Source organism: Bos indicus x Bos taurus, chromosome 9 (assembly GCF_003369695.1).
Source record: "Bos indicus x Bos taurus breed Angus x Brahman F1 hybrid chromosome 9, Bos_hybrid_MaternalHap_v2.0, whole genome shotgun sequence".
Taxonomy (NCBI): Eukaryota; Metazoa; Chordata; class Mammalia; order Artiodactyla; family Bovidae; genus Bos; species Bos indicus x Bos taurus.
Genome location: NC_040084.1, coordinates 43,880,675 through 43,896,708, shown reverse-complemented (window position 1 = coordinate 43,896,708; position 16,034 = coordinate 43,880,675). Strand labels below are relative to the sequence as shown.

Here is a 16,034-nt window from a genome sequence, read left to right as displayed (position 1 = left end):
CAGCTGCTGAAAGTTACAGGGATGAAGGCTTTCGCTCAAGGGCTCAATATTAAGAACTTGCTTATACTTAGAGGGGCTGCTTGGATCCCATGGCTGGAGGCAGAGACTGCATGATCCCCCTGGAGGTTGCCTTAGTGGGACTTCTGCCTGCACGGGAGGTGGCACAGATGACCTCAAAGTCTCTTCCGATGCCAGAAGAGTAACCCCCGAGGAAGAAAGTCAAGGCGGTGTGCTCCAGGCCCTCTCAGGTCACGCACAGGAAGCACAGTGCTAAGGCAGAGATGCTTCTGGGGAACTATGAAACTTTAACTATTTTTCTCACATTAAAAAAAAAAGAAATTTTTAGGGCCCACAGAAATCAATTAAATTTGGTCTAAAAGAGGAAAAAATGTTGAAAATTTTAGTTACATTTTAAATATTTTAATATTATTATGATGGGAGGGGCTGACAAAGGCCCCAGTGCCCAGGGCCCTCGGAGGTCACAATGTGGCCTGGGCCCCTGGTATAAGGCCCCAGCTCCCTCCAGGGGTCCCCTTTTGGCACAGGCCTCTCCAGCTATATGTTGTTACTTACAGCTGAACTCCTGACCTACCTACCATTCTGTGGATCTGGGGATGATCTCTGCTGTTTAAACAAAGGACATTCTCCGTGTCAGAGGCAACCACTTGGTCCCAGAAAACTAAAAGAAAACAGAAGATGGGTCTTAACCACACACATCTTTCCTTCTCTTCCTCCAAAACACTGAACAACAACCAGCTGCCAAATGTAGTGTTGACAAATTGGGAACACAGGGCTGTGTCAAGGCCTCTCCCTGGCCCACCTCTACTGTCCAGGCAGCAGGAAGTTGGGGGCTTTGCACTGGTCCTATGGACTTGCTTCCCCACCAGAGGGGACTCCATGATATCACATGCCCTGAGGCACACATATGTTCTCATTTTGCTGCACTGAGAATATTGGAAATGATGGTCCCAGGCTGCAGGACTGGACTGGAGTAAAGTGATGTCTCAATACTCTGTGTGGAACTAGCACAGAAAAAAAATGCTGTGCACTTATCTACCTTCCCCTGCCCTGTAGCATTTTCCTCTATCCAAATGTATGTCTTTCTCAGTGCTCTGTAATTGTCGTTTTTTAAAACTGTGGTAAAATACACATAATATTTAACAACAAAAGTCCATATGGTCAAAGCTAGGGTTTTTCCAGTAGTCATGTATAGATATGAGAGTTGGACCATAAAGAAGGCTGAGTGCCAAAGAATGGATGCTTTGCAACTGTGGTGTTGGAGAAGACTCTTGAGAGTCCCATGGACTGCAAGGTGATCAAACCAGTCAATCCTAAAGGAAATCAACTCTGAATATTCATTGGAAGGACTGATGCTGAAGCTGAAGCTCCAATACTTGGGCCACCTGATGTGAAGAGCTGACTCACTGGAAAATACCCTGATGCTGGGAAAGACGGAGGGCAGAAGGAGATGGCTGGATGGCATCACCAACTCAATGGACATGAGTTTGAGCAAACTCCGGCAGACGGTGAAGGACAGGGAAGCCTGGCATGCTGCAGTCCATGGGGTGATGAAGAGTTGGACACGACTGAGCCACTGAACAACAACAATTTATCATCTGAACATTTGTTAAGTGTACAATTCAGTGGTACTAAAAGTATTTATAATGTGGTGTAACCACCATGCTATCTACACCCAAACCTTTTCATCATCCCCAACAAACATTCTGGATATTACTCTGTTTCCATCAAATAATAACTTCCTCTTCCCCATTTTCCCAGCCCTTGGTAACCACCATTCTATTTTCTGTCTATGAATTTGCCCATGCCAGTTATCGTGTATAAATGGCATCATACAATATTTATCCTTCTGTGTCTGACTCACTTCACTAAGCATAATGTTTTCAGGGTTCATCCACATGCAGCATGTGTCAGAATGTCATTCCTTTTCATGGCTGAATAATATTCCATTCTCCGGATGTACCATATCTCTTTATCCATTCATCTGTTCATGGACACTGGGGTTGTTTGCACTTTTTGGCTATTGTGGGTAATGATGCTGTGTGTACGGGCGTGCAAGTATCTGTTCCAGTCCCTGCTCTCAATTCTGTGGGAAATATGCCAGGAATAGAATTGCTGGGCCATATGGTAGTTCCATGTCTAACCTTGTAAGAAACTGTCAGTTTGTCATCGTGGTTTTGTTTTTCACAAGATCTTTTATCTGTCATCATTAAAGGACTGCATTTTAAACCTTCCTGGACTTGTTCAACTTTGGCACTGGTCTCATGCCCAGTCACTTTTCCAGAGCTACTACCTTCCCCATGTAACTCCATGAGTTTTCCCCAAGTCACACTTGGGATTCTTCAGCATTTTTACTTTTCTAAAGAAGACATCGTGGAGTAAATAGACTGGCAAGTCTTTTCTATGTCTTTTCCAATGCTGTTTGGAATCAATTTACTGACCACCTCTTTGAAGTCATTTGCACCTCTCAGGTCATGACTTCCATCACCTTTGTGTGCATCTGACGCACCTACTGGTGCTGGGCATAAGTGGTCTTCCAAATCTGACTGTTGCACTTTTTAGGAAAACCTACACAGAACAGATGAAGCAAGTAACCATCGGTAGGTAGCCTTGACATCAGTGTGAGCTTCAGTCATGGTCTGACATTTTTTGACCACGGAGCACATTTTGTCATGGGTAAGATCCATGTCATGGAAATTAATCAGGCAGTTTTTTTTTCCCTGAACCTCCTCAGTAATTGGCTTGAATTTCCTAATGCAACTTCATCATTCTGCAGATCAGCAAGACTCACTTCAAAAATATAACCCTTGAGGCCATCAGATGTGATTTTAATTGAGTTCCAGTGGCCAGTGTTTTCCCAGTATTTCTTATATTGAACATAGCTGGTGCTTTCACATCATACCAATCTTTCTTAGAAAATGGGTCAACCATTTTCTTCTTGGCTCCCTTTTTGCCTCCTTTAGTATGGTGCTTGTTCTTGACAGCTGCCATGGTACCCCGAAGAGAGCCAAAAGGGTGGAAGTACAACTCAAGTGGGAAGTTAGGCCCTGTAATCATGTTTTGATGGGAATGCTCACAGGTAGGTAGCTTTCTTGGGTAGAGATGATTGGGACATTTGACCTGGGAATAGAGGTGAATAATTGCTTTGGCATCCAGGACAAAGGATGCAAGAAAAGCCTGGCTATTTCTTAGGCACTCACTGGGCCACAGTGCTGACAGGCCACCCCAGATACTTTCCTTGTCAGGGTGGTTGTCACATGGATAGAAACTGGTAAACCATTTGACAAATGGAATTACTCACCATTGTCCCACAATCAGGCAAGCACAATACCACTGGCCATTACCCAGAACAGAGAAATGGCCTCCTTAGAATTCGGCATAAGGACATTCATTTATATTCATTTAATTATAAAATATATGAACATAAAAAGATAAGCACATATTAAATCATAACAAAATTATTGCCATCACATCTACCACTCAGCTTAACAAATAACATTACTGACACATTTGAAGTTCAGCGTTTACCTGTTCCCAAGCACATTTTCCTTCTCCACCTCACAGGTGACCTGAATTTAGTCTATAGCTTTCTTTTCTTTCTTTCTTTATAGTTTACCATACACACATAGAAGACTACATTATAATACATTGTCCAATTTTGCATGTTTCTGAACCTCACATAAGTAAAAACATCTGGATTTATTTTTCTGTGACTTGCTTTTTTCATGCATCATTATACTTTCAAGACTCTTCCATATTGAAATGTGTAGCTGTAGCTCATTAATTTTCACCGCTGTGTTGTGGGCTCCATTTTATGCCCATCCTTAATGTATTTATCTATTCAACTGGAGAGGGGCTGTTTTGGTTATTTCCTAAGAGCTCATTCTAATCAGGGTTTTTATGCTCACAGTAATTAGCACTAAAAGATTTTAATTGTCTTCCTACATGTGTAGGTTTTCCTCTAGATTGTTTAAGTATGAGGGAAACAGGTACAATGGCCCTTTTTTATTGTTGCTGGATTAATAAATGTTGAGTGGTCCTACCCCGTCACCCCACACTTTTTCTGAGCACTGGCTCTCTCTGAACCAGCAGCCATATTTATAACCACGACCCCATCTTCCCATCAGAGCTGATTGGACCAAAGTAGATACTTCTCTCAAGCTGGGCCAATCAGATGCTCTTTCTTCTGTTACCAGAAGAGAGTGGTCTTTGTTTCTTTGCTGGTTAGCCCTGTGAAAGTGGAAATCTGGGAGCCTGGATCAGCTCTGCTTTCCCCTGCATATGGAGGGGAAGGGGTAGGACAAGGGGAAAGGTTAAGGTATGGATGAGAGGACTGAAGAGGATGGACAGTTTTTTTAAGGAGAGACTATGAGGTGAATGGAGAGACCTAAAGCCTCCCAGGCCTCAGCCTCAGCACTTTGCAGAGACGTGGCCCTTGGGTCCCTTGAGGTCCCCTGCTGCATCTTTACAATAAGTTGATCTTTTTGACTTAAATTAGTTTCAGTTGTTTTCTATTACTTGTAATCAAAGACCTCTACTTTTCTATTCAATTTGCTTCTTCCTAGCCATTCAAAGGAACGGCAGGGCTGTCACAGACCTCTATTAACCTGAGTGAGTTAAATTCTTTCCCCGCCTAACAAGAGATAGGAAATTCTCCACTTTCAGAGTCAGTCAGCTTCAGGGAGCTAAACAATGGAGTGGACAGTTAGCTGCTTGCTAGTTTTATGTCAACAAGGTATAAAGTAGCTATGATAGTTTTATCTCGAGTTATTTTGACCAGCTCTTAGAAATGACTGAAGAATCTTGCTCATAACTTCCTAAAAACAGGTGCTTGATAAACATACCCCACCCTTCCCCCATTATCCTCAGGTGCTCAAGAGGGTAACCTCGAATAAATGAAATTCTACAGATAATCCCCAAACCTTATCTAAACTCTTATCTTGGCCAAAAGCTTCCTCTTCTGCCTTTTAGCAGAGCTGTTGACAAGAAGCAAATGGACTGTGACAAGCTGGGTTTTTTATCTTTTTATTTCCCTCGAACGCCTCCAGTGGAGCTGTTGAAGAACAATGACAAGGAAGAAGAGACTGGTGGCAGGTGGGCAAAGAGAAGAAACAAAGCCTGGATGGTTTGAGCACTGGCAAGCCCAGGAGTTGTCTTAAATGGGCTGGGGGGAACACAGATCACTGAGGGGGAGGAAGAGAAGTGGCGGGAAGGGGAGCAGGCTCATGTGGAGGGGAGGGGGACTCCACTCTGTGTTTCACAAAACACCTTTCCCAAGTTGGCACAGTTGCACTTACAAGACAACACACTCCCAGCAGAGTCTTCAGTGAGATTTTTGAAGATGTGGGCCTCACTGAATGGAAGGGAAGCTCACTTGCCTCCCAAGCTTGGTTTTGCTTAAAATCTTCTATCTTCTTCTGTAAATCTTCTTTTAGGTACAGCCCCTAAAAAGGCACCATAGTTTTCACTCTAGCCTCTGCCACGTGGTGAAGCCAAGGGTGCACACCCCCCTGTCTCACTCTAGAGGTAGCCATTAGGCTTTGATGTGTAATTTGAGGCAAGCGATCTTCTGCCGCCCCTTTCTTTTTTCACTGAAAACCACTGTACGGCCACAAAGCTCAAGTTCAGAGGGGGGAGGATGACTCCTCAGCAGCGCCATCTTAGAACCGAGGGGAAGAGACTGTCGCTTAAACCTCAGCCCATTGAAACAGATCAGCCTTTGCTGTGATGTTTCAACTGTAACATTTCAAACTTGCTCTCGGCAGCTGTTAGGTACTCCTTGCTGAGACCTTGAATTTGGAGGACACTACCAGAACAGAAGCTCACCAGCAGAGGAGGACAATGGTGTTTCATTATTCATGGAAACATGCTGCTTGTGTGCTTCGGTCTGAGCTTTTGATGAACAGAAAATGCTCTGAACTTATTTTCCTTTTTGTGAAATCCTGACACAGCATTTCTGGTTTCAAAGGAAGCTGTATAAAAAAGACCAATAGAAAACCCCACAAAATGGGACCACCTTAAAATCAAGTTTACTGGCTAAATGGGATTAAACTAGAGTTGTGTTTTAAAAAAGAATAAACCAGAAAAAAAAAAAGTCTTTGCTGCATGGTGCCCACTTCTATCTAAACAGCTCTGAAGTCCAGATGCACGCTGTCACTGGAGCATCTCTGGAGAGAGCGTGGGAAGTTAAAAGTCAGTGTTTTTGATTAATTAATAATCATCCTCAGCTGTGTTGGCAAATGATAAAAACAAATTGTCTGCCTTTAAAGTAAGGGTGGAAGATGTGTGCTTACCCAGAACCGAGGGGGAAGGAGGAAGAGCCCTGTTGGCCTAGTCGGCCCTTGGCTGGTCTGGTGGTGGCTGAACAAAAGCGATGCTGTGTGTCTCTTAGCCGGTGTGCTCGTGAAAACAATCACAGCTCGGGTGGTCAGTCAGGGAGGTGAGTGAAGGAAGCCAGGGTCTAAGCTACCCAGTTGTCTTCTAGAACAACCCAACTGAGCATTTGCAGGAATAACTGTTTCTCCATGTTTGTCATTGTGGGGTTCAAGTCAGCCGGCTCCAGCTGAAGTGTGTATGTGTGTGCCTGTGTGTGGTGTGTGTGGTGGGTGGATGTGTGGGTGAGGGTGGGGGTGTGTATGTACTGGGATGAGATGAAGTTTCACTGGTAGTTAGAGGACAGATGAAAAGATCCTTCTCCTTTTAAATTTGCCACCTACAAGTTAAACAGTGACCCCACGTCATTGTCTCTCGAAGGCTCTGTGGCTGCAGCTGGGTACCATCTTCCTCCTTCCTGAGCCTGTAGTTCTTCAGCCACGCTTCTCTTACAGGACTTAACATTTGCCTCTTGGTAACACAGTCATATTTCCTCAAATGTCATGATGTTTGCCTTTGGGGCAGAATCTGGGACAGATTATTGGCTACAGGAGACATACAACACATCTTAAATACTGGAATGAGTAGAGGAAGGTGGACTGATGGATGGACCCACGGGATGCTATGTTTGTTTTGTGGCTCCACTGGTGGAATTTCTATCTTCTCCCATGACTAGGACATTCTCTCCTTTCTCTGTCCCAACTGCCAGAGTCACGATGCAGGCTCTGATTAACTTTTACCTCTTCTCCCACGGTCTGCAAACAATCCTCATTTCCTACCCACCTCTACTTTAATCCATCCTACATACTCAGCCTTGATTTTACCCACCCCAGCCTCTAAACTTTCTATGGCCCCCAATTTCTCACCAAGTCTCCCAAACACACTACTGCCAATGATTCAAGAGGCTTCACACATGGACCCAGAATACTGTTTCATTTCTAAATCACCTGATTTGTCAAATGTCCGACATACTATTTCTTTAAAAATTCACTCAATTTCCTACTTTCATCCCTAAAGTGAAAACCCCACTCAGCTTTCAGGGTTCAGCTCCGATGTCACTTCCTCTAAGAAGTTTTTGATTTCACATACTGGATATAACTTCCCTTGTCTTGATCTACTTTGTATTATACTCTTTATGTGATTGTTCAGTTACTAGATTAGAAGCCCCCGAGGGCAGAAAGGCCAAGTTCATCTTTGTCTTGCAACTGGCAGCAGAGTGCTAGAAACCAAGAGTCCCTCTTGTTGCTGAATTATATTCAGAGAGAACCAGGCAGCTAGGCTCTTGTGCTGGGAGTCTGCAATCTAAGTCTGACAGTCAACAAAGTGTGGCTTCAGCTGCTGACCTGAGATGCAGGTGCCAGGATAAATGTGGAGAATCCGCAGCTCCAACACAATTCAGTATTCACTTATATTGGTTTTCTACAGCATCACAAAAATAACTACCAATTTACCTGCTTGGAACAATACCCATTTATGAGTTCACAGTTAAGTTCTATAAATCAGAAGGCTGGCACAGCATGCCTGGGCTCTAGGCACAGGGTGACGCCATGTTGAAATCAAGGTGCTGACCCTGCTGAGCTCTTGCCTGGAGGTTCTGGGGAAACAGGGCACTTTTAGTGCTTTCTTGTTGGTGCTAGAATTTGGTCACAGGACTGAGGTTCCTGTTATGATTAAGTCAGAGCCACTGGGATATAATCTCCCTTAAGGTCAGTGAAAGTGAAAGCTGCTCAGTCGTGTCCAACTCTTTGCGACCCCATGGACTATACAGTCCATGGAATTCTGCAGGCCAGAATACTGGATTGGGTAGGCTTTCCCTTTTCCAGGGAATCTTCCCAACCCAGGGATTGAACCCAGGTCTCCTGCATTGCAGGCAGATTCTTTACCAGCTGAGCCACAACAGAAGCTGCCCTTAAGGTCAACTGTGCTATAAAACATAACCTAATCACGTGAGTAAAATCCAATATATTCAAATGGTGTGCACACAAGAGGGGAGACAGGAAATCCTTGGGTAATTTTAGAATCTGGCCTATCACATTACCTTAAATGTAAATTTGAGCTATTAGTGAGAGTTGGGGCCAAACAAAGTTTGGAGGCAAATGGCAGCTGGAGAGACCACAGTGTATCTTCTGGGGGTACAAGAGGACATCGCAGAGAAGGGAACACAGGAGCTCTCGAAGAGCTGGGAGGGGCCTCAAACTCCTGAAAGAGCCTTGAAGATGCAGGAAGAGGAGGGCTTTCCAGGCAGAGAAGGAGACAAGGAAGAGCGCTCAGGGAGTGGCCCAAGGAACCAGAGAGACCAGTGTGGGCGGCCAAAGCTGTCAAGGAAGGAAACAAGGCTGGGAACCCCAGGTCAGGGCTGCATTTATGAGCCACTCTGTGTGGATAAGTTGCTGGCACAGCCAAGGCCAAGGGCACAGGGACCACCTGGTGGATGTGCTGGAGTGAGTGAGGAGGCCAACTGGGACGAGTATGTAAGACGCCAGCTGGAGCTAGACACTCCACAAGACAGCCAAGGGGAGGTGGGAAGGGAGGCTAGGGAAGGCAGGGCCTCTGGCTGTTGAGCAAACCTCAGGAGAACTGACGGCCTTAGGGCAGGAATCACAGAATGAGGGTCGCAAAGAACTCTTGCTATGGATGAAGCAGGAAACGTCTTGAGAGCACAGAAGCAGAGCCAAATGCTGGCCCAGGAGGCCAGGAGTCTGTGTCTTGGGCCCAGTCTTCTGCTGACTCACCCCGTGGCAGTGGGTGTCTTACTTGCTCTTTCAATACCTTTGTTTCCTGATCTATAAAGTGGAGACTAACAACAGCCCTGTGCTGTTCACTCTCATTAGTGCATAGAGATCACTTTCTTGGCACTGGCCACCAGGAATGTGCCTTTCCCACTCCAGCGCTCTGTGTTCAGCCTCTGCTCATGAATTGAGTGCACAATTCTGTGCTGGGAGAGCACAGCACAGGTGTAGCTTGGCGGGGTACAGCCACCCCTGGGTCAGACCACCTCCAGACTGGGTCCTGAGCTCAAGGAGTTATTGTTGTGTAGTCTCTAAATCATGTCTGACTCTTTTTCGACCCCATGGACTGTATCCCGCTAGACTCCTCTGTCCACGGGATTTCACAGGCAAGAATACTGGAGTGGGTTGCCATTTCCTTCTCAGGGGTATATTCCTGACCTGGGGATTGAAGCTGCGTCGCCTGCACTGGCAGGTGGATTCTCTGCCACAGAGCCATCAGGGAAGCCAGAGGAGATTCACTTCCAAATCCGGTTTAAATCAGATGACCCGTCTTCCTTAGGAGACTTGCTTTAAGCTGTGTAATCATCTCTTGTTAGATTCCTTTTTAGAGGACACCTCCCCTTCTAGGGATTCCAGGGCAGAGAAGTCTGCATGAGTCTCAATTAAATCACCACTCTAAACTCTGTCATTCTCTTTGTCAGGGAAGCCCAAATGTCACTGCTGAAAATTCTGTCCAACTGTGAGGCTACCCAGAAGTCTCTGAAACGAGAGTCCAGCACCCTGTATGCCCCATAGACGTCCTCCAGGTGGCAGGAGAGATGGCAGGGGGCATCCACGGGCAAAGTCCGTTCCTACAATGGGTGCAGATCAAGCCTTAAAACACTCAAGACAACAGCAGGCAGTCATTGACATGTTTTAGAATTTTCTGGCCCCCCAAAAAAGTGCTTTGAAAGAGCTAGGCTGCCTTTTCAAGGACTTTGAAAGCAGGCAGAAGTTTGCACTGAGGAGAAACCCAAAGTGAAAGGGTTCGTCCACAGCTGCCACTTCCCAGGAGAAACCAGGACAAACCCCAGCAGAGGAGCGAGGCTGCTGAGGCTGCCTGACTACGCACCCATCGCCTCGCCGGGAGCACGCAAACCCACGGCGCGGGGGAGGGGGCGCTTCTGCCTGCTGGGTACATCAGGGGCTCCTTCAGTCCAGGGCAGGGAGATCCTCCTATGATACACATATCATGCGGTCTGAAGGTCTCCAATGCTGACAAGTGTCCCCTCAGGACTGGGTCTTCTTCATGTGGGGTTCCGGTCAAGCCAGGCAGTTGGGCAGTCGGGTCCCAACATGAGACTGCTCGCTGTGTCGCACCCCCCACCCCCACTCCTAGGACAGACCGAGGCCTGAGGGTTATCCTCAGAAATAGGGGTTGGTCTGGATCAGGTCCAGAATTATTTGGAGTTTTCAGGTAGATAGATCTGTTTCGATCCAGTCTCCTGTAGAGTCTTGAGGAATCTTTGGTGACAACCACAGCTTAGCAGGGATCTTCCTCTAGTCTCTCCGTCCAACCTGGAAGTTTTGGCATTTTTCTAAAATTGCACAATGTCTGGCCATATCTTCAATTTTAAGTGGCTTTGTCTGCAATAATTCTTGGCGCCTAATTTAGTTTCCAAACGCATACACACTGAACTCCATCTTGTCCCTGTTCTGTGAATAGCAGCAATTAGCCCTTTAAGAAAGGTCCTTCTACAGCTTGGGGCTCTGGTTTATTGTCTTGCTTGACTCAAGGACTGGTTTATAGGAAAGAATATTCCCAGTAACTCCACCAGTAGGGGCTGAGGGACTTTGGAGAAGTCACCGTGTGGTTTTGGACCTCACTTTCCTCATCTAGATAGTGAGGAAACTGGACTATATCAGATCTAAGGTGCACTGGGGCCCTAACACCTCATCATCTGTGATCTAACCATCCTGGGCTTCCCTGGGGGGCTTCAGTTATTCATTCAATTCATTTGCATTCATGAATATCATGTGATAACTTCTGTGCTAGACCTGTTTCTTTGTGGTGGCTGTTTCAGATTGAAGGGTAAATTTGGTCTTTATCATACCATATTGGTCAAAAGCAGAAGTCTCAGCAAATTTTTTTTTTTTTTGGCCACACCATTCGGCATGATGGATCCTAGTTCCTTAACCAGGGATCAAACCCTTTCCTCCCTACAGTGGAAGCACAGAGTCTTAACTTCTTAACTGCTGGACTGCCAAGGAAGTCCTTCAGCAAACATTTTTTAATCATATAATCCAATCTCCCTAGCCAAAAGTAGAACCTGAATCCCCATCAGATTTATATTTGTAAATGTTACACACATGTACTTGGGAATATTTATAGCAAATATTAGTCATATTATTGCTAGTAGTAAGAACAAAGCTTAATTCCTTTCCTCATTTCTACATTAAAACATAGATTAAACAGAAGTTAAAATATTTCCTTATTGCCATTCAGTCAGTGCATTATCTGTGTACACTACAGGTCCAGAGTAGAAGGTCTCAGAAGTTGAGCTCTGTAGACTTTCAAGACTGATTGAAACAGATATTCAAGATACTTCGTATGGGTAACATTATACATTTAGTTCTAAAATAAGAGTCAGAAATAGGAGATTGACAATCTGTGGCTGATATTGACTAAGGTTCTATAAAAAGAGTTATTTAAAAATAGAGTTACATTATCCAGCAAAGCCACTCCTGTACATATATATCTGGAGAAAACTATAATTAAAAAAGATATATGCACCCCAATATTCATAGCAGCAGTATTCACAATAGCCAAGATACAGAAACAACCCTACTGCCTATTAATAGATGATGGGTTTAACAAGATGCAGTGTGTGTGTGGTGTGTGTGTGTGTGTGTATATATAAATACATATGATGGAATACTACTGCTGCTGCTGATAAGCAGCTTCAGTTGTGTCCGACTCTGTGCGACCCCATAGACGGCAGCCCACCAGGCTCCCCGTCCCTGGGATTCTCCAGGCAAGAACACTGGAGTGGGTCGCCATTTCCTTCTCCAATGCATGAAAGTGAGAAGTGAAAGTGAAGTCGCTCAGTCGTGTCCGTCTCTTAGCAACCCCACGGACTGCAGCCTTTCAGGCTCCTCCATCCATGGGATTTTCCAGGCAAAAGTACTGGAGTGGGGTGCCAAACTACTCAGCCATAAAAACAAATGAAATTTTGCCACTTGCAGCAACATGGACGGACCTAGAGTTTATCACACTGAGTGAAGTAAGTCAGAAAAAGAAAGACAAATGCCATATGATGTCACTTATATGTGGAATCTAAAATGTGACACAAATGAACGTATGTGCAGAAACAGCCTTACAGACATAAGACAACAAACTCACAGTTACCAAAGGGGAACGGAGGAAGAGGGAAAATTAGGAGTTTGGGCTTAACAGATACAAACGACTATATATAAAATAGATAAACCACAAGGACCTACTGTACAGCACAGGGAACTATATTCAGTATCCTATAATAAACCATAATGGAAGAAAAAAAATTTAAGAGTTCAAAAAATTGCATTCCTTGGTCCTATTTGGCAAAACTGCTATGATCTTTTCCCTTTCCCTTGGCCAGGCCTTATTTAAATGTCAAAAGGGCCCATAAATATTAAATGCATTCTCAGCACCATACCAGGCAATGTGGGTGAACATAAACGATCTCTGAATACAAATGTCCCACTTGAGTTTAGCCGTATCGCTTTCCTGCCTGTGTTATGGGTGAGATGCATGGGCGGGCTTTAACCCCTGGCACCGGGATTCAGCCCACATTGCCTTTCTGAGACTTGAGACCTGACTCACTCCTTTCTTCAACCAGCCTGTTCAGCCCGGCTTTCGTGTTTGGCTCCCACAGCAGCAGCAGAAAGGCAGCATGGGGAGGTCAGGCTGGAGAAAGGTGCTGCAGAGGCCGAGGTAGCTGTGGAGGCTGGGGTGTTAGTCACTTTCACTCGGGCCCTGCTGCGCCGGCTGCTGCAGGCTCCCCCTATGCTGCCGGCAGAGGGTCCATGCAGAAAACCCGCAGGAAATAGAATGGTCAGCAGAGAGTGTAAGAAAGAAACCTATCCTTTCTCAGACAGGAGCTTTTATTTCCCCCCTGGTCCACAGCTTCAAAGGGCAGCTGCCTCACAGGGAGAGTGTTTGCATGTTTGAAGTAAGAAGACCGTTTCTTGGTCTCTGAAACTGAGTTCGAAAAGGCCCGGTTCCCAGCAGCCGTGGCGCCCCTCTCCCCGCTTTGCGCCGTGGTCCAGCGCGCTTCAGCTATGCTGGTCGATCCTCTGGGAAGGTAGATATGGCCAAGAAACAGCAGACTTGGCCTCCACTTGGATAATTCTGCAAACCTTTGTATGAGGACTAATTGCACAAGGCTGCATGGGTGAGGTGGAAGGAAGAAAAAGGGAAGAGCGTTTTCTGCTTATGACTGGGACCCTGTTATTCATTGGCTTGGGTGTTTCAGCTGAGTTCTGTGGATTAGGAGCCGAGTCATGTCAGCACTAGAAACCTCCCGGGTCTCAGTCATATGTGCTACCCCACCTCTTCCCCGCAGCCCAGACCATTCCTTTCAGAGAACCCTCCCTGTTTCGCGCTTTCACAGAGCGAAGCTGTTCTGAGTCTTGGGGTCACACCCAGCTCACATGTCCCAACAGAAGCTGAGGAAAGGTCTGGGGTCCTTCTCTGTGGCCTCCATCTTCAGCTCTGCCCTGCTTCCGGAGGTGGGCAGGAAGGAGGCCTCCCGGTGGGAGCTGCCCTGTGTCCGGCCATCGTGGAGCATCTGTCCTGCTGGTTTGGCTCGGCAGAGGGCATCCAAAAAGCCAGCGAGGCTGTGTAATGTGGGAGACAGCGAGGGCCATGTTCCCACACTATAAGTCATGATGACACTGGTAAAACAGTCTGGTGGGCGGGGGAAAGTGAAAGAAAAAGAATAGGGGGAACAGAAACCAAAGTGAGGCACACAGAAGGACCGAGCAAGAGCAAAGGCCAAGGCACAAACAGAGGCTGGGAAACGGGACAGGCCTGGAAGAGAATCGGGAGAGGCAGGGTGAGAGTGTGGGTGGGAGGAGACTGGACCAAGGAAAACACAACGAGACATGAAGGGAAGATGTGCTCATTTGTTTGAGGAAATGGCAGGTGATCTGCTAACACGTATGCCAACAGAGGGGTTGGAGGCCTGGTCCAAGGATGCCCCTGGGTATATCACCTTCAAAGCCCCAAATACAGGACAGATCAGCCCTGGCAATGCAGTCTACATTTACTGTAGTAATGCAGTAAATGCAGCAACATTTACTGCTTGCTCAAGGCCTACCTCCCACCAGGCAGAAAGGGCCTGTGAGATACTCAGGAGAAAGGAAAGAGGATGTAAGCTGAGGGAAAGGATGGGGGAGATCCACAGAGATGCAGTCACAGCCCTTCTGTGAGTTCATCCCCAGGCAGACCTGCCCCCAGGCTTGTGCAAAGAGAGGCACTGCAAAGAGAGGCAATGGTTTTCAGCTTCAAGAAATTCACAGTCTGAGAGAAGGGACAAGATGTACATATGCAAAGCAATGAACAGCAGCATTATTATTGGGACTGCTCAGACGAACACAGTAAAGAAGGGAACAAAGAATAAGATAATCAAAGAAATGAACTACAGAAAGGCTTTCTTGACAATGTTCCCAACGTGGAAATATTTTTACATGCAGGAATTAAGTGAAATGACGTTGGCTGAACTGGATGGAACATTTTAAACTGGGCCAAGAAGGTGGACCTGGGCTTGACTACAGCATAGCACAGGCTCCGAGTCAAAGCAAAGAGCAGGAGGCCTAACTGCCCAATCCAGTCTTCCAGGTGAGTTGGATCTACCTGACCTGATAGTCAATTCAACAGTCAACATTGCAAAACAGTGGTGCCCTAGGAGTCATGCTGTTGTTGTTCAGTCACTAAGTCATGTCAGATTCTTTGCGACCCCATGGACTGGAGCCCGCCCAGCTCCTCTGTCCATGGGGTTCTGCCGGCAAGAATACTGGAGTGGGCGGCCACTTCCTTCTCCAGGGATCTTCCTGGATCAGGGACCAAACCCGTGTCTCTCATGTCTCCTGCATTGGCAGGCAGATTCTTTACCACTGAGCTGCCAGGGAAGCCCATCCTAGGAGTCATATTTAGCATTAAAAGACATTAAGAAAAGATTGTTGAGATGACCCCAGAGGAAGTCATCTTTCTAGCATGGAAGCAAGATTTGCCCTGGTCTGAGACAGCTGTTGGAAGACAACTTGAGACCACGTGTATAATTGAGACTGGGGGGAGAACCAGTAGGTGGGTTGTACATGTGTGAGTTAAAGACGCAAGGGCACTTAATTTGTGACTGAAAAAAAGGATAGTGAAGGTAGTGATAATTATAACGAACATTTACTGAGTGCAAACTACGTGCCAGATGCTGGTCTACACACTGTACATGCGTGAGTTTACACAATCCTCACTGCCACCAATGAGGGGTTTTTAACCATTAGTGTTATTTACATTTTATATGTGAGGAAACTCATCTACAGAGAGATCAAGCAATTACACCACAGAGGTTAGCCCAGGACTCTAAATTCCACAACCTTCTTTCTCTGAAGCCATGGAAAATTCAGTGTCTCTGTTTCCTCATCTGTAAGCATTTGCTATCTAACCTGCTTGTAGAGACATTGTAGATGATGAAGCCTCTATCAGGACACTGGCTGTGGGGTCACTCTCAGAGTACTAGCATTACTAGGAAGGCCATGCTTTTTCCAAGAATGCTAAATGTATGCTCACTTTCTCATGTTAATACCACAAAGCCTTGAAGAAGTTTACAGAGACTCATCACATAAAAAAAACCTCCTCTGTGCTCACAATGGACAATAATGCCAAGTGAGTCCTGTCTA

The 16,034-nt window shown here is 45.9% G+C and overlaps 1 pseudogene; it reads right to left on the bottom strand.

The window, feature by feature from the left end:
- Window positions 1-1,993: 1,993 nt before the first annotated feature.
- LOC113898302 lies at window positions 1,994-8,166 on the bottom strand (annotated as a pseudogene).
- Between the last annotated feature and the right edge of the window lie 7,868 nt (window positions 8,167-16,034).